Source organism: Stegodyphus dumicola, chromosome 1, assembly GCF_044657685.1.
Source record: "Stegodyphus dumicola isolate Sdum_Otavi_A_Nest chromosome 1, ASM4465768v1".
Classification (NCBI taxonomy): Eukaryota; Metazoa; Arthropoda; class Arachnida; order Araneae; family Eresidae; genus Stegodyphus; species Stegodyphus dumicola.
In genome coordinates, this window is record NC_140768.1 from 226912822 (window position 1) to 226934330 (window position 21509).

The following is a 21509-nucleotide window of genomic DNA, read 5'->3' on the forward strand; positions in this document are numbered from 1 at the left end:
TTTTAAATTCATTTTCAGTATGTAACATGTGTTCTGCAGTTTGCAAACATGCTTCAGCGCATTTAAAAGAAATAATATTTTTTTCCCTGCTTTCTTTCGCGTATTTACCGAACTTAAGAGCGCTCGTGACGTCACGGTAACCACGGCAACTGCGTGCGAGGAAGGCTAGCAGCCATTACCTATTTTGGGCGCGGAGTTCCGCCATGTTAATTCTCCTCCTCTGTTTTTACGCCGCTATGACGTCACAACCGCTAACGAGAATTAATGAAGAAATCCTCGGCCCTGATTGGCTCACGAAATGGCGGTAAGTGAATGGACAAAGAGACTGTTTGTTGTTGTTATGCGCTAATGAGAGAGAATACTAGTTTTAGATCCTATCGCTAGGCCTTTGGCCGCCGAGCATTTTGTTGTTATTGATCACCTTTAGGGTTGCCAACATCTGCTCCGTAATGAGCAAACCGGAAGTGCTCTATGTTTATGTTTGTGTGAGTGTTTGCGTTGGTCGAAGTTCCTAATCTTGAAAAAACTAATTTCCTAAATGTGATTCCTATTTATATGAAATCTTATCGTTTTAGCATAACAAGCTGTCTCATCTCCAATATTTATTTTCTTTTACTGGCACTTAAGTGATTAAATATTTCTCTTACTGACCAAAAAGACGTTATTAAAATATGGCAAAGTCCATTCACTTATCACTGTTTTCTTATAAAAACATTAGTTAGTTTAGATTACTTAAGTCTTTATTATTTAATCAAGTATTTTTTTTTCAAATGTTCCAAATTCTAATGAAAGTAAAGTAATTTTGAAAAATAACTAACTAAACAAACAAATAAACAATAAAAATATAAAAATAAAAAAATAACTAAAAAAGTCTGAAAGGGTTCAGATGCTAACGATCGTCGCCCAAAAGGCCTCTTTTAAAGTTTAATGTAGTTTATTAGCAGAGATAGTTCTGAAGAAACAGAGAAAGAAACATTTTATAAAATACTATTTGAATATATATTAAGACTAACAAAGGAACGTTATATATCTTCTAAGTATTTCAAAAGTTAAAAAATATACAATGTAATTCTATAAAAATATTTAATGTTTTTAGTAAGAAGTATCGTGAATTAAATGCATTTTCATTTAAATCAATCAGCTTAAAAAGTTAAAAAAGTCTTAAGATCTGCATCTATTGCTTTTAAATAGTTTAGTTTGTAAATCAATACAGACGAATGAGAACCTGAAAGTTAAATAAATATCTTACATTTTGCCGAAAGGTAACAGACTCGAATGAAAAGCGAAGCTATGCATTTATAGTGGAGGAAAATTATGCGAATCAACGCAAAATTGCGTTTCGAAATTAAATAACACTTTTGAGCTAATAATCCTAGCAAGAGATATACAGACGTTAGGCCTCGTGCTAAAAGTGTTAATCATTGATAAAATTCATTACTGTGGATCTCTTATTTTTGAATATATATATATATAAGCTTTCAGATTTTACATTGCGCTCAAAGGGGCGTTTTTTAGGATTTTTTTTTTTTTTTTTTTTTTTTTTTTGTGTGTGTATTACTTTTATTTATTAAATACCACGTTCTTCGCAAATAAACCATAAAATTGTATTGAACGCTGGAGATAAAAATGTTTTTTTTTTTTTTTTTTTTTTTTTTCCGTACAGTGCTGCCGTTGCTTGCTTTGAAATCGTTGAGTTTGTTAATCAAAAATACGTGATAAATTCGGGCTTCCAGATGCCCATATTCGGGTAGAAACGTACGTTATTCAAAATTTTATGGCTCTAGGTACCGTCGTTTTATCACAATGCAAGAAACATACATACAAATATGGGATGATTCTTCATTATTTAATTTCTTTAAATATAATACAGGGTTCTAATATTTGGTGGCAACAATTTGAAAAGGGAATCGCCATTTATATTGAACCAACGCAAAATGCCGAATCGAAATTGATAGTCTTTCTGGGCAATTGCCCCTTGGACTAATAATTAAACCTGCCGATGTTGAATTACTGATGGTTGCCATGTTAACCTTAGTGATAGTTTAGTTACAGTTTCCAAAATAATTGTTAAAAATCCCTGGTTTAATTATGATATTCTCGCTAAGAAGTTCTCTCTTCAAAATCAAACAAATAACACTAAAAGAGCAATGCATTTAAAATAAACTGGAAAATGCATTGTTCTTTTAGCATTATTTTTCCATTTTAGAAGGGATAACCTCTTACCATAATATCGTAATCATTATATTTTTGTAATGTTGCATTTTTTATTTTGCATTCACACATGTGGCAGATTTATGAATTAGCTGGTTTACTACAGTTATCTTCTAAATGATGCTCATCTTGAGGCATAGGGAGTATTTTCTGTTATTTAAACATAAATGCACGAATTTGGGCTCTTTTGAGAAAAGGGAATCTTTCGGAATTGTGACTTGTTCCAACTCATAAATCCGCCTTTGATTTAAAATAGTTTATTAATCTAAAATATTGAAAACAATAATCCTTATGTGTTATAGAAAACTTGCATTGAATATAAAGAAGGTGTCAGAAAAATAACAGTCACCGTAAATTGTTCAAACCTTATTATTAACTCCTTCCACAAAGATTCCCCTTGGAGGTGCTTATTGTTTCCAGTTTGTGGATATAATGTCTTGGCAAAATAAAGAAACGTTGTCACTTAGGTGGAATATTTGATGCAAGTCTCGTACACAGTGATCTAGTTAAACATATGTACAGATGAAATTTGAATAATTAAGTACTTTCTTCAATAAATTCAACATTCTTCACGAATTTCCAGTTCCCTTCAATAAATTGAATATAAACTTACAATTCCCCACGTAGCGTTAAATTTAGTTGAAATACTATTTCAGTAACTTTTTATTTTCAATTTGACTTTTGACCATTTCAATTCGACCATTTTAAGCATATCTTTAAGTTTTACGTTTAGTTTCTGCTGGTCTATTAGTTAAATTACTAAGTCTATCGTAACTGCTTAGATTAAGATTATTTTTCAAGAGTTAATCTAAAACCTGCCTAACAAATTCAGATTGCAATTTTCAATTTCTGTTTAATTTTATTACTTTTTCTTTTTATTTTCTAAAACTTTAATGATAATTTGTTACGGGTGTAGACTGTAATCTGAAAATTTCAGATTGTACATTTTAACTCAATTTTAGAGTCCTGTGAGGTTACTAACATAGAATTAGTCGACTTCTAATTCGACGAAATCTACTGTATTATTTAAACACTAACTTTTTTATATTGTACATTGGCCATGTATTTGAATTTCAAGTACTTTGCAAGCTCGGTATGAAAATTGATTTCAAATTCTACGGTAAATCTATACTTCTCTATTTGGGGTCACTTTCATAGTTTAGGCATGCACAAAGCAGTGATTTTATTCGGTTCTTAGTACTTCAATCTAACTTCTATAAATTATTTTTAGAAATAATATAAAGTGACAGCACAGATCCTTGCTTGTGTAATTTTTCACCTGAGTCAAGGAAGTGAATATGCGCCTTTAAATAAACATTTTAATAAATAGCGCCTTCCTGGTAAATATCAAACGACACTGAAATAATATAAAAATCATTGCTCTGATATTTAAGCTTTTAAAAAGGTAAAATCGACTCTAATATTTTAATACTTATATATTTTTTAATTTATGTACAGAGAAAATAGTGATATTTGAAAGCTTTTTAGAGGTCTAAAAGAATTTTGCTTTTCGTTATTATTCTCAAGTTTTCTTTGAAGCTTCTTTCATCTAAACAGTACTAATTGACAAGATTAATAATATTTGAACACAATTTTTAAATTCACATATGATTCTACTAAACTGTATTTCTGAATTATATTTGAAAGATATGAACTGGCGACTAGAATTATTGAAATAGCTTTCTTTTAAAACTAGATACTTCTGACGAAATATCTGGACCATTTATATCATTAGGATATTTAAACACCAAGTAAGAAGCTTATCCGTTTTAAAGTACCAAACCATCCCTCCCTTAATTCCCGCGCTTTGACAGATCCATCCTAACCTAATCTTTAAAACACTTAAAATCAATGACATTAATTTTTCAAGGCCCAGGCCGGATCCTGAAGGATCTTAGCCTCCTGGTCCAACCTGATTCCCCTTTGCCTTTGCATAATATTAAAAGGTTTATATATAAGAAAATGAAAAATAGCAGAATATTCTTATGTGTTGATGCAACAGTGGATAAGAAGTGGAATATTCTGCTCAATAAAAGAAATGCAATAACCATTTCCTTACCTCGGGTTGTTGGAGTTGCTTGCTTTCGTTTCACAACTGCCCATGATTATTTATAGCAACATTTACATCGGATTGGAGTTATTGTTTGGAATATGGCTTGTTGCTCTCTCTGTCATCAGGGTGATGTGGATGGTGACCATCTTAAGAACTGCCCGATTAATTTAAAGTTTATTACAGTCAACTCTATCGAAGCTAATTTTTATCCTTGCTTTTTTATACTTTCATCAATTTATTATGCTACTGTCGACATATGGCACAAATGCCTAGGATTAAAAAAAAATTAGTTTCTCATCAGATAAAAAGTGGAAATTGGAAGCTATCTCGAGTAATTTTTTATATCTTCATTTTAACTGTAAAATTAAAAATACTATTCCTTCATTTCTAATAAGAAAAAATGTTTTTCTGAAAAGTTAATTCATTTATCAATTGATTTTCGACAGTCTGATTTATTAACTTTCCTTTTAAACTTCTCGTCGTTTTATGTTGATATATTCATCTTTAAAGCAAAATTTTCGCATTTTCCAGCATTTTTTTAATTTTTAATTTGATGGATAATTTTTTTTCATTTTTGTAAATTATTCTATTATGCATGTTTGTTTCATTTTAACTTTTTATAAACTATCTCAATTTTATATAAACTATTTGTAATACTTTGTAAAAAAAATTTGAACTTTCTATAAAGTAGAATTGAAAATTATGTTGCGTTGTGTTGTGACTTATCTCTTGCTGACAGCAACATCAGAACAAGTTCACGAAATTCATCGTGGCAAGGACCGCAAGATCGCACTTGTCGTTGGCAAGAGCCATGAGCACCATAGAGGTGACAGTACGACATTGCTCAGTTCCGTCCTCAATTTTGATGTAGAGAGCATCCAGGGGAGACGGGTCATATGCAATTCATATGACGTCTCCCATGCCCTCTTCCCTTACCATCAACCTCTCGAGAGGACTTTCGGTTCTTTGCATATTTAGAGTACCCCCATGCCACACAGAGACTATGCATTTACAAACATCGATGCCTTCTCTGGGATTTGAACCCGGACCCTTCGGTACGGCAGTCAGAGTCACTAACCACTATCCCGGTTAAGCGGCTAAAAATTATATAAATATATGACCATGATTTTTTGTTATATTTTAAATATTAAATAGTGAATAATTAATAAAGTTTTTGATGACACTTGATTAATTGATTAAAGAAAAGTGGCAAGTTGGACATGTACTCTAGAATATAACTCCATTCTCAATAATTTAAATTTGTTACTTTAAACGGTGCTTCTCGGTACATTTCAGAATTGAAGGTTAAACTATCATAATTTATTTTAAAAATGTATTTAAAAACATTCGCAATTAATTTAGCGACTCTCCTAGCCATTCGCCTGAGGCAAGGGCGTCATTTACCCCACCCTCGTCCCATTTCTTCCAAAATTAATCAATAATGAAAATTCTGAGTAAATAAAACGACATGAACATTTTTGTGTAGTGCAGAAATTAAATACCTAGAATGGCAATATTTGTAGACCAATCTGTAAAATCTCAGAATAAAAACACGTTAAAGCTAGAGCCATTCAGTTTTGATTAACATAGTCCTTAAACCAGAGATGGGGACTTAAAATCTCGAATTTTGAATTTAATTTTGATAAAACATGGTACTTACAGCCCATTTCGAATAACGTACGTTTCCACCCGTATATGGGTATCTGGAAGCCCGAATTTGGAATTTATTTTATTGTCTATTTCCTATTTTGTAAAAATTTAACAAATTTTTTATAAACAAACTCAACGATTTCAGAGCAAACAGTGACAACACTGTACGGGAAAAAAAAAAAAAAAAAAAAATTTTAGTTCCAGCACGCAAGACTGTCTATCGGAAATTCTAAAGTGAGTTTTTAAGTATTTTGCAGTTTTGCTGTTGAATTGAATTTTAAGTGACGTAAGCGCCAACAGCGTGATATTTGATAAATAATGTAAACACAACAAACGTTAATAATAAAAAGACAAAAAAATTGTTTTGTAAAGTCATCTTAGCAAAAAACTGAACATTGATATGATGAACTGTGAAAAAAAAATGTAATCTAACACTTAACGCTGCATGGGAAGTTCTAAACGTATAACTATGTGCTGCTTAAACGTATGCCGCTTTAAAAATTTTCATAATTTTGCTGTTGAATTGCATATGACGTATGTGCGAAGAAAATGATGCTTAAAAATAAAGCTAAACAGATTTAAAAAATGGCTTCGCATGAGTGAGTGTAACAGCAGACTGTAGACAGCGAGAGTATAAAAAAACCTTAACATACCCATTCGGGTGACCTTTAAAATCTAAAACCATTCAGATTTTTTTGTCCTATTAATAATGCGTTTTAAAGCTTTGGTATTTTTTTAATCATGTAGTTTGGTTTATTTGTATTTTTTTATGTGTTTTCCTTTATGTACATTTTGTAAGCCTCGTGTGATACTTTGTGGTGCACGAGGAAAACTCTTTTTTATAACAAAAAAAGTAAACCTTAAAATTTCAGTTTTGTTACTGATTGTAATAATGTAAGCAATGCCAAATTTATACTGCCTGTGAAATAAAGTATCAAGAAACTAAATTTCATTGCAAAAAGCATTAAATAAAAGGGGTCCAAGCATGCGTCTTCACTGCACCTTTCCCAATGATCCTCTAGAAATTCAGCTGTAAGCTCTAAAAAAAATCAGTAAGAGGCGTGGCGAAGGAAGATATCTTCTTTGGATAGGAACAGACAAAAATTCTCAGCTTTAATAATGAAAAAAAAGGCCTTAAAAAACGAAAATTTTATTTAATTATTATTCTTTTAAGATATATTGAGGGGATCTCCGCCCTAATTACAGTCCTTGGATAAATTTTATCTTAAAAAATTGAGTTTCTTTGCCAAAGCGAAAGCCTTTTTGATCTAGTTTTATTGTGAATATTAGTGTTAAAAAGAAAACATCAGTAAAATGATCTAAGGATGCTTCAGCACTCTCTGTCTCTATTTTGTGATAGAAAATCACCATAAAAGTACCTTCTTGTAAATAACACCCAGACACTTAAGAATAATTGGGCAAATGAAAATTGTAGAACAACACAGGAAGCCGCTAGCAGTTGCCTCTAAAACATTTTTAAGCTGCATCGTACATTCTAAAGAAAGCAAAGAACAAAATAAGCCTTTTCCCTAACGTAACAACTGCTTGAGGAATAAAAATAGACAGAATAAAGAAACTGAACGTCCTTCAGCTTCGATAACTCACCTAATGAATTCGAATCTTGGTCCAAGAGCTCTTGAAACAGGAAAAGACCAAGAAATGGATAAAAGTCACGTTCCTCCACCAGCGTAATATACATAGTATGATGGTAGCATGAGTATGGCAAGCATGTCTTGCTGTTGCTCATTTTTGCTCCTCTTCAGAACCGGAGCAAGCATTTCTATCTAATTAGCTAATGTAATCACAGCGAGAGTAAAGAAAAGAGTAATGTATCCACAGAATCGAAGGACAGAAGCTTTGTTCTCCAGCAACGGTTTCTAATTTTCAAATCGTGTAACGGCCCTCAGGGATTATGGGATAGATTTTTATGCAGGTGAACTTTTATTAATGGTATCTGGAGTTATTAGAAGCTGCTCCTCTACTTAATATACACGATGGGTTTAGTCAGCATATTAATTTATAGCGAAAGACGAGCTCCTCTGAGTTGTTAAGTGCATTCGAAGTTTTTGCTGGGAAAAAAATAATGAAATTATGTACATTAAAATTACGAATTTTTAATGAATCTTGATTATAGCAATTAATGTAATTTAATCGTAAAACAGAAGTCATTGTTTGTTAATTTTAGTTCCAATTTATTCACATTGATGCTAAATGTTAATTAACATTACAGGTGCTTATTAAATGATATACGACGCATAGTAATTTACATGGTGACGAAAATAAAATTGGTATGGAAAAAGTATATAATTCGTATTACTAAATAAACCTTTGTTAATGACCTGAACTGCCCTTCGCTACAGAGCCTGTTTCATTCCATTTTGCTAGTAAGGTTTCCTTTGCATGTTTTGCTGGAGAATTTGCCAAGACAGTGTCTTGGCAAAATTTTGCTCAAAATTATAATTTTGAGCAAACAATTAAGTGTTACCACGAATTGTGTTTCGCATAACACTCATCAATGAACACATGTTGTTTTACCGTTAGCACTATTTTGTATTGCATTCAACTGACTACTAAACAACGTCAGTTACAATTTCTAATGATTTCTTTGCTGTTTAGAGTAAGTTTTCATTGAAATAACGAAAACACCATATCTTCTCCCTCCTTCCAGTACCGTAATGTAACGGTAGTAACTAGTGGCATACTCGGCGCGTATTCAAGAGATGCAGATTCGAGTTCACGCGAAATATTTCTCATTTTTCATGTCTCCTGTTTCAAAATAACCTCGTGAGTCTACAGTGGCGCATAAACTAAAAGGATAAACAATAATTCTACACCACAAAGATTTGGAGATTGGGTTCCCTAATCCCCAGTCACCCTTTAAAAAGGTATATAAGGTATTTTCTCCCTCCTTCCAGCATGCCATCGCGGTGTAACAGTAGCATACTCGGAGCGTATTCGAGAGATCAGGTTCGAGTCCTGGCGAGGGCAGTGCATCTTTTCTACTTCTGCTTAAAATAAATAAGTAAATAGTAAAAAATATAAACTAGCGATTCTTCAACTCTTTCGAGCCAATTTTATTTTGGACAAGTTCTATAGTAAGGAAGAAACAAGCAATGTATTTTCTCCCTCCTTACTGCATGCCTTCGTAGTGTAACGGTTAGCACACTCAACCCGTATTGGAGAGGTCCAGGTTCGAGTCCCGGCGAGGGCATTGCTGATTTTTCACGTCTCTACCTTCTCCTTAAAATAATCTAATGTCTCTGCAGAGGCATCCGAACTAAAAAGTGGTGGATGATGATTCTTCACCACCAGGATTTTACCACCATGAGTATAGGCACAGCGAGACCGTTTTAAAAGTTATATTTCGTTATTTCTCGAAACTAATTTAAATTTTGACTTTGGGAAAACATGAGTACTTTGTAACTGAAAGTCTATGACTACGACCAACGATTTCGGGGGGGGGGGAGGAAAGCAGGTTAGGACATTAAAGCCGGGTACGGATGTGTCTATGTAACCCTAAAGCCGAGTAAGGTCGTGCCGGATGCAATAACAAAAATAGGTGCGCAATTAGATGTTATAGCAGTCCCATTTACAAACTTTCAACGCTCTACGGCTGATCGTTTTTGAGTTTTGTGAGATAAATGCATACATACGTACAGACGTCACTAAAAAAATCACTTTCGCATGCACATTAAATACATTTTATAATCCGTTTTTGAAAGAAGAAAAAAAAAAAAAAAAAAAAAAGTTTTTTAATTTCTCTCTACGTGCAGACGGCAGGCAAAAAAAAAAAAATGTCCAATTGGATTCGGGAACTGTCAAAACGGATATTGCGGCTAAAATAGGGTACCCTAAATTTTTCAGAATTACAAGACTTTTCACTTCCTTGTACGAAGTAAAGAAAGTATTGTAATCGCGAAAAATTTTGGTTATCATATTTCAACGAAAATATCTACTTCAAACGCTCTCGAAACAATTTGAACGATTTTTTCTCGTGACATGTGTACGTACGGAGAGAATAAAGGAATGCTTGCTAAAAAAACGATTATAAATTGGATTTGAAATGGATTCACAAGAGACGTTTTCTTGACTTCTGTACGTACGTAGGTAAGAACGTATTTATCTGGCATAACTCAAAAACGAGTAGCTATAAAGCTTTGAAATTTTGTATATGGGACTGCCATAACATATATTTGTGCACTTCTCGTTTTCGTTGCACTCAGCTGCATCAGTCGTATATATATATATATATATATATATATATATATATTCCCATTCTGTTACCGGGGTCGGTGACCTTAGTTTTTTTTATTCTTATATGTTGGTAAACTGTGCATTTTTTTTTTTTTTTTTGCTTTAAAAGTAATTGAATTATGCGGTTTTAATGCTCCGGTTAAGGTTTTTAATGCCTTTAGTTAATCTGAATGAGATAGTTGTAGAGTTAACAACAATGTAAAAAGTTTAAGTGGCGAGTTAAACCTAACGAACCGTCATTTATTTACATTTGAAGTTCAGGAGAATATTGAATTAATCCAGTTTCTGCACCTTCAATGTCTTTTTGCCGAGTGGGATCAAAAATAAACTTTCAGTTTCGTGCACCGAAAAATCTGCCTTCTTGCCGCTGGTTTAATCGCTTGTTTATGCGTAGAAACTCTAATTTTAATTGTAAATTTTTTTTTTTCAACTGTTTTACATTTTTCCGTATTTTACAGTTTTCGATGAAGATCAAAAGTCACTTACTGAAATGCACAGACTAACGAAAACTAAAACACTTTGTTACTAGTTGATGGTAATAAGGGACATAATTTCCATTTTCGAAGAAACGTTTCGCTTGACATTTAATTTCATTTTTAATAATTAAAACTGACAGCACGCTGAAATCGTAAGTAGTTCTATTTTTTAAGCTACAGTAAAAAATTGTTTTACTGGCGAACAAAAAAGATAATGGAGTAGTTGAGTTATCGGAATCAGGTGACGTGAAAAATGCACAATACTGTAGCCGGGATTCCTACATTTGACCTTCCGATTGCTGGCCGGACATGTTACCCAGTTATAGTAATGGTAACCACAAGTGCATACGGTAAGGAGAGAAAAAATACTTTATAAGATTTATTGCCATATACCGTGCAACAGAAAATAATTATATTATAGATAACAAAGGAAGTGATAACATATATTTTCTAAAGTTGTACAAGCTGCTTTGAAACAATTATTTAACATGGCTTGTTTTCCGTAACTTTCCCGTCAGTTAGCTAACATGATTACAATTAGGTCGTGTTTATTTGAAGGGACAAACAAAACTTTGCGTCATAAATAAAATGCTGAATGCAGTAAAAATATTAGTATTAATAACAATGAGAATATGACGATGATAAAAATAATAATTTTAATATAAATTCAAGTTTTAGACAACGCGGAACGTAGAGTAATCGAAGGTCAATTTGGAAGAATTATTTGAAACTTTATCCCCAATTAAACTCAACCAAAATACTGTCCCATCTTTCCTTTGTTTCACGTAATAAATAAACCCTGAGAAAGTAATGTAAAATAAACCATATACAAGGAGTTTAAAAGTTAACGAAAGTTAACAGTTGACGACAGTCAGAGACATCATCATTCTATCAGGAGGTTAGATGCATATTCTTGCGATTCTGCATATCTAGCATTAGGTTTGGTTTATTTAATTAATGGCAAAGCACTTTAGGGCTATCTGTATGAGAGAAAGGATGCCTTCGTGGAGGACGTTTTAAAGGAAACTGGCTCGCATACACTTTACACATGGGAAAATCCCCCCAAAAAGTTAAATTAAAAAATATATATATAAAACGAGGCATAGGTCAGTTCCGAGTTTTTCAAGCTTGTTGATAATCTCGGCTATCCTTGCCACCAGATGACGTTCTTTCACCAAACACTTACAGATGGCTGGGTATTGTTACTAGGGATTTTAAGGCGGTATTCTCTGGGAAGTTCTGGGTTAACAGCAGTTTATTCTTTGTAGAATAAACAGACACGTTGTACGTAAGAATTAACTTTGATCTCTTTAGAAAGAGCTGGTACTGATTTTCGGCCGCATCGTCCGCTCGAGTTAAAAAGCTTTCCCTTTTATAGCGATTAGTTAGGGAAAGTTTGATTACAAGCCCCTTTTTAGCAAAAATATGCAAAATTCGGATCTTTATGCAGGCCTTATACAGAGAAAATGCCAATTAAAATGTCGTTCTATATCGTACGAATGATCGATTTCTAAAATTTTCTTTCCTCCAAATTAGAGAATTTAGGCAGGAAAGTGTTGCATAATTTACATCTCAAGATATTTTCACTCGCGTTGAAAATGTCACTATCTGTTGAATGGTCCCTTGAAAAATTAATTAACAATGTCTTGGGTAATGCTGATCGTAACAGGAAAATATGTGTTTTTTGAACATTTCAGCTGTGAAAAGTACGACAAAGCTGAATAATTTGTTTTGCTAAGAGGGACTCATATATTTTGAGTTTCTTAATAAAAAAGTGTTAAGTGACCAAAATTTATGTAATGATAGTGTTTACCATTTCTTATCTACTCCCATATAAGGATAGTCAACCATGCAAGAGAAAATTAATCATGCAGTCTTTTTCAAAAACTCTGCGTATGTACACCTCGCATATAAAAAAATCGTTGAAGTTTTACAAAATATAATATAGATAATAAAATCAATTCCGGATTCCCAATTTGGGCTTTCAGATGGCCCTAATCGAGTGCAGGACTACGTTATTCAAAATTGGATGTCTCTATGCAATTGGTTTTCATAATGCGAGAAACATGCAGTTTTCTCATTATATAAATTCTTTAAATATAGTTCAGGGCTCTAATATTTGGTGGCAATAAAGTGAAACCCCGTTTCATAGTGGACGACGCAAATTGCAAAACGAATAAATAGCCCTTCTGACCAAATTGCCCCTCGGGACTAAAACAAAAGGGACAGTTTCATATATCCCGCTCTCCTAGGTCTACTAGGTCAACTGACGAAATTTAATTTGAGTTTTTCATATCTCGAAAGTGCGATTTAGAGTATGTATAGATTTGTATATAGTAATTTTAGAACAATAGTACATAAATTATACGAGAATTTTGGCACAAAATCGGACTTTCTCTGAAATCACAAATTAATTATTTTCCATATTTGGATTTTACAACTCAAATTATGTCAAAATGCCAAGTTTTGTAAAAAATTACACGAGTACTTTTTAAAAAATAAGCTCTCAAAATTTTAGCTCCTCAATGTTAATTCAATTTGGTATATATTTATTAATAACTTTTTTTTATTAAACGCGCTTGATTCCTTCTTTCACAGTTTGCAAATTAGGGCCAATCCGAATAAAATTCGCAGATATTTTCTATTTTATTTTAAAATTTGTATTTTTTAGTAATTTTCATAAATTTTTCGAAAAATATTTTCATTTATAGCCTATACAATTTTTGTAGTCACTTCAAAGTATATGTATTTTTTAGGCATACCCTGTAAAAAAAGAGTTCTTTATTCAAAATTTAACAAAATATACGTGAATTAATATTTTGTAGCGTTTTGAAATTTGTCATGTATGTTATAACCGATAACAACACTAAATGTTGCTTACGCGCTTTGTTAAAATTATTTGAAACTCTTTTTCCGTTCGTGCACAGTGAGAGAGAAAGGACAATAGGTTACCATAAATTAATAATTTTTTAAAGTGAATTATTCTTCGAGCAAACTGAAAAAAGTACGCCAAGATAAATTTTTAAATTTCTCCCTAAGTTTCTCCCCAAATTTTACAAAATTTGGTATTTAGGCATTATGTGAGTCTTAGAATCGAAATATGGAAAAAACTCGATGTGTCATTTCAGAAAAATTGTTTAACATATGTAGTTTGACTCAAAATCGGACTTGAGTCAAACTACATATGTTAAACAATACTATATATAAATCTAATATGTATCCGAAGTCGCGCTTTTTTGTAAATTGAATACCTTTGATCGGTCCGGTAGAATGAGAGATATAGAACTATCCCATTCTTTCTCAAGCATGGTGTACACGAATAATACTCAAAATGTTCTTAACACAAGGAATTACACAATCCTTTCAGACTAGTTTATTTGAGTTCAACTGATGTGCCAAAGAACTGTTGGAAATCATTTAGTTTTTGAAATACGAGTATCATAATTATAATTAATCTAGGTCCGAGACTTCACTTAAATAGATTTATATGGATATGATAATTTATGATTAAACTATTGGTCGTGTGTTAAAATAATTTTTATACAAATTTATCACAATTTGTTTTTTGGATGACATCTCACGTCGAATCTTCAAGAATTCCTCAGGGACAAGGTATGACGCCTTCAGTCGTCACCGAGGCAAAGAATAACAGCTAACTGGGCTTAGTAGGAGTGTCCAAAAAAGTGTCTCCCGCCCCTCAGGCCTTAGAAAGTAATTTGTTTTTTGCCACCGTATGCCGCTTTGGCGAAGACTGTCGTCTAAGGCATGACTAATTTCGGGGCCCGAAAGCCAGGAATCGCACACCTCTAAATGTAATTACCAAACCCCAGATGCATATTGCAGTGAGAAGAAACTATAAAAATAACGCTCCACTAAAACTAATCACGTTTTACGCTCTTTTTAGCACTTTTTTGCAACATGCAGGAAAGTGTTCCTGCGTGCAAAGTTGAACCTGGAGATTTTTTTAATGAAATTCCTCAAGGCTTCGAGACGATTGGTATTAAGATTTCTGTAGTTTTGACGGTTTTTAGTTGATTTTTTAATTACGGAAAGCTCTAGCTGAGAATGGATCAGACGTCACGTAGGATGATAGACGGGGAGGATGGGGAGTCAAGGTTACCATGAGGAGTTCAAAAAGTTTATTCCCTATTTTTACGTCTCTTTTAATTGGAAACGTGGTGTAGATGGAAATAGGGAGATATAAGAAGTGGTTTACAGTTCTTTAAATTATTTATTACTTGAAATTTTAAAGTTCTCTAAATTATTTCTGAAGGTGATTGCACTTCACAAGATTACTCCTCTTTTATAATTACTTTTATATTGCACAGTTTCATTTTGACATCAAACATATGCGGTTCAAATCTAAATAATTCAATCTTTCCAAACAAATTGAAATAAATATTTCCGTGAAAAGAGTTAAAATTTTATCAAAATCTTTTTATTCATGTAGACTAATGGACAAAATATAAAACTGTATTCCTTGTAAGTAATTTTTTTTAAAGTTTAAAAAAATTGAACTTGCACATAAGAAGTCACATACATTACAACTATATATTTACAGTTTAAAAGCCATGCAGGCATTAAGCATGTAAGTATGTACGCAATTATTTCTTGACTTGTCTTAGAATAAAAGTCAAGGAAACGTCCGCGCGAAATTGTAACCGCGTTTAATCCCTCTTGTAGACGGCCAAGTACGTTCAACGGTTTTCATATTAATATAATTTAGTTAATATATATGTTTGCTTTTTGAGGCGATCGAAAGCCTTAAAGTAGGACATTGGATGGAGCTATGTCCTCTTGGAAGATTAAAAAAAATATTTGACAAATGTTTCGATATTTTATAAGAATTTTGATAGAATTAACTATGTAAGTAAATTACTTCCACTCGTGTTTATTGGAATGTTAGACGAAGTTTAACATTTCCGTCCAGATTAAAGTTTTAAATAAGGTAAAAGTAATAAGGTTTAACTTTCTATAAGCTTCAACTGAAAGCAGATCGAGTAATTAAAAGTTTAACATACCGAGAAAAGTTTTAATTTTTGAATTGTGCATTTCAACATTTAGTTTAGCTTATCAAAATTCGAGTAATGAAGCTTTGCTGTATTACACATTTCATTATTTAGTAATTAAATTTTTTTAGCGTTTTCATAGGCAGTAATGATGATTATGGCAACATATCATCAAATTACATGTCATGTTTCTATACCAGTTAAGTAATTAAAAATAAAATATATTTAATTGATATCCATTATCAGTAGTTAATCATAATATGCATTTCTAAATGAGCCACATTTTCAATAAAAAGCGTAACAAGAAGTAACGTAGCTTAAATGGCTCAGATGTCTTTTTTTTTCCCTTTATGATTTAAGCTTGTATGGTCTTTTATTGGCAATGTTTGAGCTTCGTATATTGAAGTAAAAAGGTAATTAACACTGAATTTGCGACGTTGAGGAGACCAAACTAACGTTGAAGTTTCTTGTGACATGGTTCTTTTCAAAGTTCGGACGCCAGTATAACGTCTCGTATTCTTTGGTAGCATAAAATGTACGAAACGTCTTAAGACTTTGAGTGAATTATCATTATGTTTAGTAAAGTACCCCAGAGACTGAATGAACAAAAGCTTACAAAAATAGCAGTAATTTGTGGCTTAAATTAAAGTACTGACATTGGCTTAACTAAGTAAAAGTAAGCAGCATAATGTCTACACAAATACAATAACGTGCAAGTTGGTTCTTACCTAAAATCGGCATGACAAGCCTAATGGAGAGAGTAACGCAACGCCACAGAATAAAACTCTCAAGAGAATCAAATTAACAACGTGGTCTTCAGTAGGCAGAACACACTCTGATTCTACCCTTTGCAACCTTCCTTTAGATAACTTAAAACAACTGGTTAATAAAATAAACTTTATAATTTTATGAAACGCATATTTAGAATTAGTTTAGATATTGGCCAGACACACTAATTCTGGAGGAAAATTCCTGTTTTTTTAATGGAAATGGAAAATAATTGAGTATTTTCAAGACAATCAGCAGTTGCTCGAATACTATTATTTCAGCAATAATTCTGGGAGCAGAATTCTTGAATGCTTTGCTTTGGGATCACCTTCTTTTTATTTGTTACTAAAGGTTATTTTTTTAAATAGTTAGTATGTAAATAATTTATTTCTATATTTAGCATTATATTTATTAACAAATGCCGTTAAAATGAAATCATGAATCAAAATTTCTTTCAACCTGACATGTTTTGTATAAATATTGTTGTATTTGTGATATGATCTGAGTTCAAATGTTTGTTATAAGTCAAAACGGTAGTTTTTATTTTTTACTAGCACGAAATAATAAAAGTGTATTTTCATTTGGCCATATTTATTTTATTTTTTATATTTATCATATGTAAAACATCGTGTATAATGTTATGATACGTGGAAAACTTGCTTTAAATGATAGTTATGAGTCCTGAAATATTTAGTATTTACGATTACTGGAATTTAATACGAAAGATTGCAAAAATTAATTATTGGATTGGCGTAAAATGCGCAATACATTGCTATAGAATTTAAAACAATGGCTTCTTATCTCTTTCTCTTCTTGTGCTGATTATTTATTTATTTATTTTTCGATTTACGAATAAGAAAATCTTATTTTATTGGACCAATTTTCGTGATTACCAAAAATAACTTCCTCAAACAGACAGCAATCTGAAAGGTAAAATTTAGTTTGGTATGTACAATCTATGAAGTATTTACCTTTATTAGCCTAAAAGGGCATTGGTTCGAATGGGCTGTTATTCTCGAAACGGGGTTTTACATCACCCACTATAAGCGACGTATCACTTTTCAAATTGTTGTCATCCTGAATGCCCTGAATTATTTTTAAAGAAATTAAATAATGAAGAATCTGCATGCATATATGTATATTCTTCGCATTGTGAAAAAATAACGATACCTAGGGACATCAAATTCTGAATAACTTAGTCCTCCACTCGAAAATGTGCACCTGAAAGCTCGAATATTGTAAAATTTTAATGAATTTTTTTATTAAAAAATTAAATGATATGAAAGCGAGCAGTGGCAACACTGTACGAAACAAAACATTTTTATCCCCAGCGGCGCGAGACGAATATCGGAAATTCTAAAGATATACTTTTTAAAAATATTTTGTGATTTCACTTGAAATTGAATTTTATGCGATGTAAATGAGAAGGATGTGATATTTAAATAATTAAATTTAACACACGAAACGTTAATAATAAAAAAAGTTTTGCATGTCATCTTACTAAGAAAACTTAACATTGATATAATGAACTGAGAATAGTCTGATACAAATCGAAAGTTGTATGTCAATGCTTAATACTGCATCGGGAATTCGAAACATAAGCTACTGTACTGCTTTTAAAATTTTGTAATTTTACTGCTTAAATGTATATTGCTTATGTGCAAAGAAAATGATGATTAATAATAAAGCTAAAAATACATAAAGAAATGGGTTAGCAAGAGTGAGTGCAACAGTAGATTGGTATGCTATAAGCTCAGCGATAGGGTTAAAAAAATCTTAACAAACCCTTTCAGGAGACCGTTAAAATTTGAACCCTTTCAGATTATTATCTAACAGCGTTCTTATCAAAAACATTTTGTTTCATTAGTCCTTTTTTCCCTCCAAATAAATAGTTGTACGAGCATAATTTGCTTGAATATACTCTGTCACTGAATAAAAAGCTTTAAAAAATTGAATTTTTTTATTACTGTTTGATTTAGCCAATGAAATGCTTACAAAAGTTTCTGTCAATACTACTAATCGTAAATCTGATTAGAAGTATGATATTAAAAATCTGATGTGTACACCACATGAATTCCTTGTACGGAATATTAAATTATACGCATTTTTTCTTGCATTTCATTTAAACTTATTGGATTGAATTAAATCTACGTCGCCGACAGCGCATAAACCACAATAGAATATATGCTTTCTTTAAAATTCACTCTATTTATTTACCATAGCGACACTCTTGTTCACTTAACAGTATTATACTTCGTTCGTATTATAACTCATAAAGCACAAAATTTATATCATTTAAAGAATAGAATTATCTAATAGTTGCCACATGTTCTATTCAAATATTATAATAAATAATAAAGCTAGAATGATGTATAAAAGAAATTAAGCAAATAAAACAAAAAAAAAGAAACAGTTTTTCACAGATGATTGAGTATTTCTCGTTCAATTAATTCAGCTCTCACTTCGCGAGAAGGCAAAAATACATAAAAACTCAAAATATCTATATTAAAAATTACGAAGTAAATCTTAAACACTTATTTCCTCGAAAAAACTCCAGAAAGGATTAAGCATGATTTAATTGGCAATAATAAATGAAGGCATTATCTTTGTTGTTGCGAAGCTAAGTTTCTCTAGATTGGCAAAAAATCGACTAGTCTGCTGTTTCAAATGTAAACAATCAATGGCGGCCATAAAAAAAAGGCTTAGCGGCACTTTAAAATTCACATCTGATTAGACACAATGCACACTGTTCATCACATCTGATTAGACACAACGCAACTTTAAAATTGTTGATAATTCTAAAAATATTGCATACAGATTTACTAAAGGCATAAAAACCTTAACCGGAAGATTAAAAACAACATAATTCAATCACTTTTAAGGCAAAAACTGTACAATTTACAAACATATACGAGTAAAGAAACTGAGATCACTGAGCCGGGTAACAGAGTGGATATATATATAAATATTATATTTATATATGTTTGCTGCGGCCGATTGCAACCAAAATACGAGGTGCACATCTACACGTTATAGCAGTCCTATATACAAAATTCCAACTTTCTGAGGCTACTCGTTTTTGAGTTATGTGAGATACGTACGTACATACGTACGTACGCACGTGCGTACATACGTTCGTACAGACGCCACGAAAAATTCTCTTCAGAATTCTTTTTAAAGCAGTTTTATAATTTTTTTGGAGGAAACGAGTCTTTTATTCTGTCCTTACGTACAGATGTCACGCAAAAACATCGTGAAATTGCATTCAATAGCGGTCAAAATGGATATTTTCGTTGAAATATGCTGCCTGAAACTCTTCGCGATTACAATACTTCCTTTTTACTTCGTACAAAGAAGTAAAAATTGAACAGTAGGATATATGAATGTGATATAAAATATGATTACAAATACAAATTATCATACTTCCCTTTCCTTCGCAACTCTGCTACCTGCTTGTATGGAAAAAAATATTTTTCATATCTATAGTCTGCTAATCGGTACTTTTTGCAACAGCCAAAACGCTATTCGAATAGGAGCAGCTGAAAATCTCAGAAGACGTTTATACAATTTTCAGGTAATCCACTTAGCTTCGGTAAATGACTTATAATATTCTTCATTTTAATCCTTTTAGGTTTAGGAACAAACTTAAACCACTTTGCTAAGTTACCTTCATTGTAATGAAATAACTGCTACATGGCTGTCTACCTCTTTATATTTATTCAATACACTTTTAATATTTATTCTTCCCTCTGCATGTTTTACGATTTTTGCTCTTAAACCCAATATACGATGGTTACTATTTATATTTCTAGCCTAATAATGAAAAACAAATGTTTATGACCGAAGTTGGTTTTATTGTTTTTCAAAATATTTTCCATGAGGATCAATACACTTTCGCATGAGACTGAATCAATTTTCGAATCACTTTTTCCACTCCGATTGAGGTAACTCCAAAAACATGCCTTTTGAATGCATCAACCGCTTATTCGGGTGTCGCAAATCGCTGACTAAGTAATTTTTTTTTTTTTTTTTTTTTTTTTTTTTTTTTTTTTTTAATGTGCGTGAATAAACAAAAGTCATTGGGTGTTAAATAGGGTCTGTACGGCGGATGACCTATAAATTCGATGTTTTGGCTCGTCAAAAGTTCCTTTGTTTGAGCCGTTGTGTGAGATCTTGCATTCTTATGATGAAGAAAGATCGCCTCTTCTTCTGCCTTTTTCGAATTTCCCCAATGACTTCTGGCAAACAAATGGTCGTGTATCATTCGGAATTGACGTTGTTGCACCGCTACTTTCTCCACGTGACCGGTAATGCCGAAGTAACAGGCAATCACTTGCTTCGATGTGCTTCTTCCGAGAACAAATTTTGTTGGATTTGTAGATGCTATACACAGCCTTTAATTACACCAACCTGTGTTATCTAGGGTTAACTGATGCCCCGGGAAACATTTATTTAAAACATAGGGGGTTCTTGCAATTGCAGTTGACGCGGTATGCCTCCTGGAGACCTGAGTGCCATACTCTTAATTTTCTAGGCCCTGTTTACTGTTTTGTGTTTAGTGCTTCTCGCTTCGCGTCAATTCAAAAATACATAAAACTCAAAACACCTTCATTGAAAATTTCAAAATACAGAAAAACGTCAACACCAAAATACAGGTAAAAACAGCTATAAAATAATTTTTACAATTGAAATAGGAGTTTATAAGCAAAAACAAGAAATTCAGCCAACGGACAGGAAGACAATATTTTCCGGTGCACAAAATTGATAGCTAACAACTGGCTCCACATGGAAAAACGGCATTTGAGTTGGTGCACTAGCTGATTAATTTCACTATTGTACTAAGAGTTTCGAATATAAACAAAAGGCTGCATTGTTATCCCAGCGCCATTTATACTTTTAAATTGTTGATAATTCTACAACTGTTGCATGTATATTAACTAAAGGCTACCTTTAAATAGAACATAAGAACAACATAATTCAACCCCTTTTAAAGCAAAAAATGCACAATTTACCAACATATAAGAATAAAAATACTGAGATCACCGAACCGAGTAATAGGGTGGGAATATACGTACACATTTGGTGTAG

At 32.2% G+C, this 21509-nt stretch overlaps 1 long non-coding RNA gene across 10 annotated transcripts in view; it reads left to right on the top strand.

The window, feature by feature from the left end:
- LOC118200087 (uncharacterized) overlaps positions 1 to 21509 on the top strand; it is a 730533-nt gene that overhangs the window by 94719 nt on the left and 614305 nt on the right. For 5 of the 10 annotated variants that reach the window (XR_015039770.1, XR_015039753.1, XR_015039750.1 and 2 more), the window contains exon 1: positions 186 to 304. The exons of 1 other annotated variant lie outside the window; for it this stretch is intronic. This is a non-coding gene — a long non-coding RNA (uncharacterized LOC118200087). Of the gene's footprint in view, positions 1 to 185; positions 305 to 21509 lie in introns of those variants that run through there. 4 more of the 10 variants (XR_015039773.1, XR_015039774.1, XR_015039775.1 and 1 more) reach the window with 1 other exon arrangement.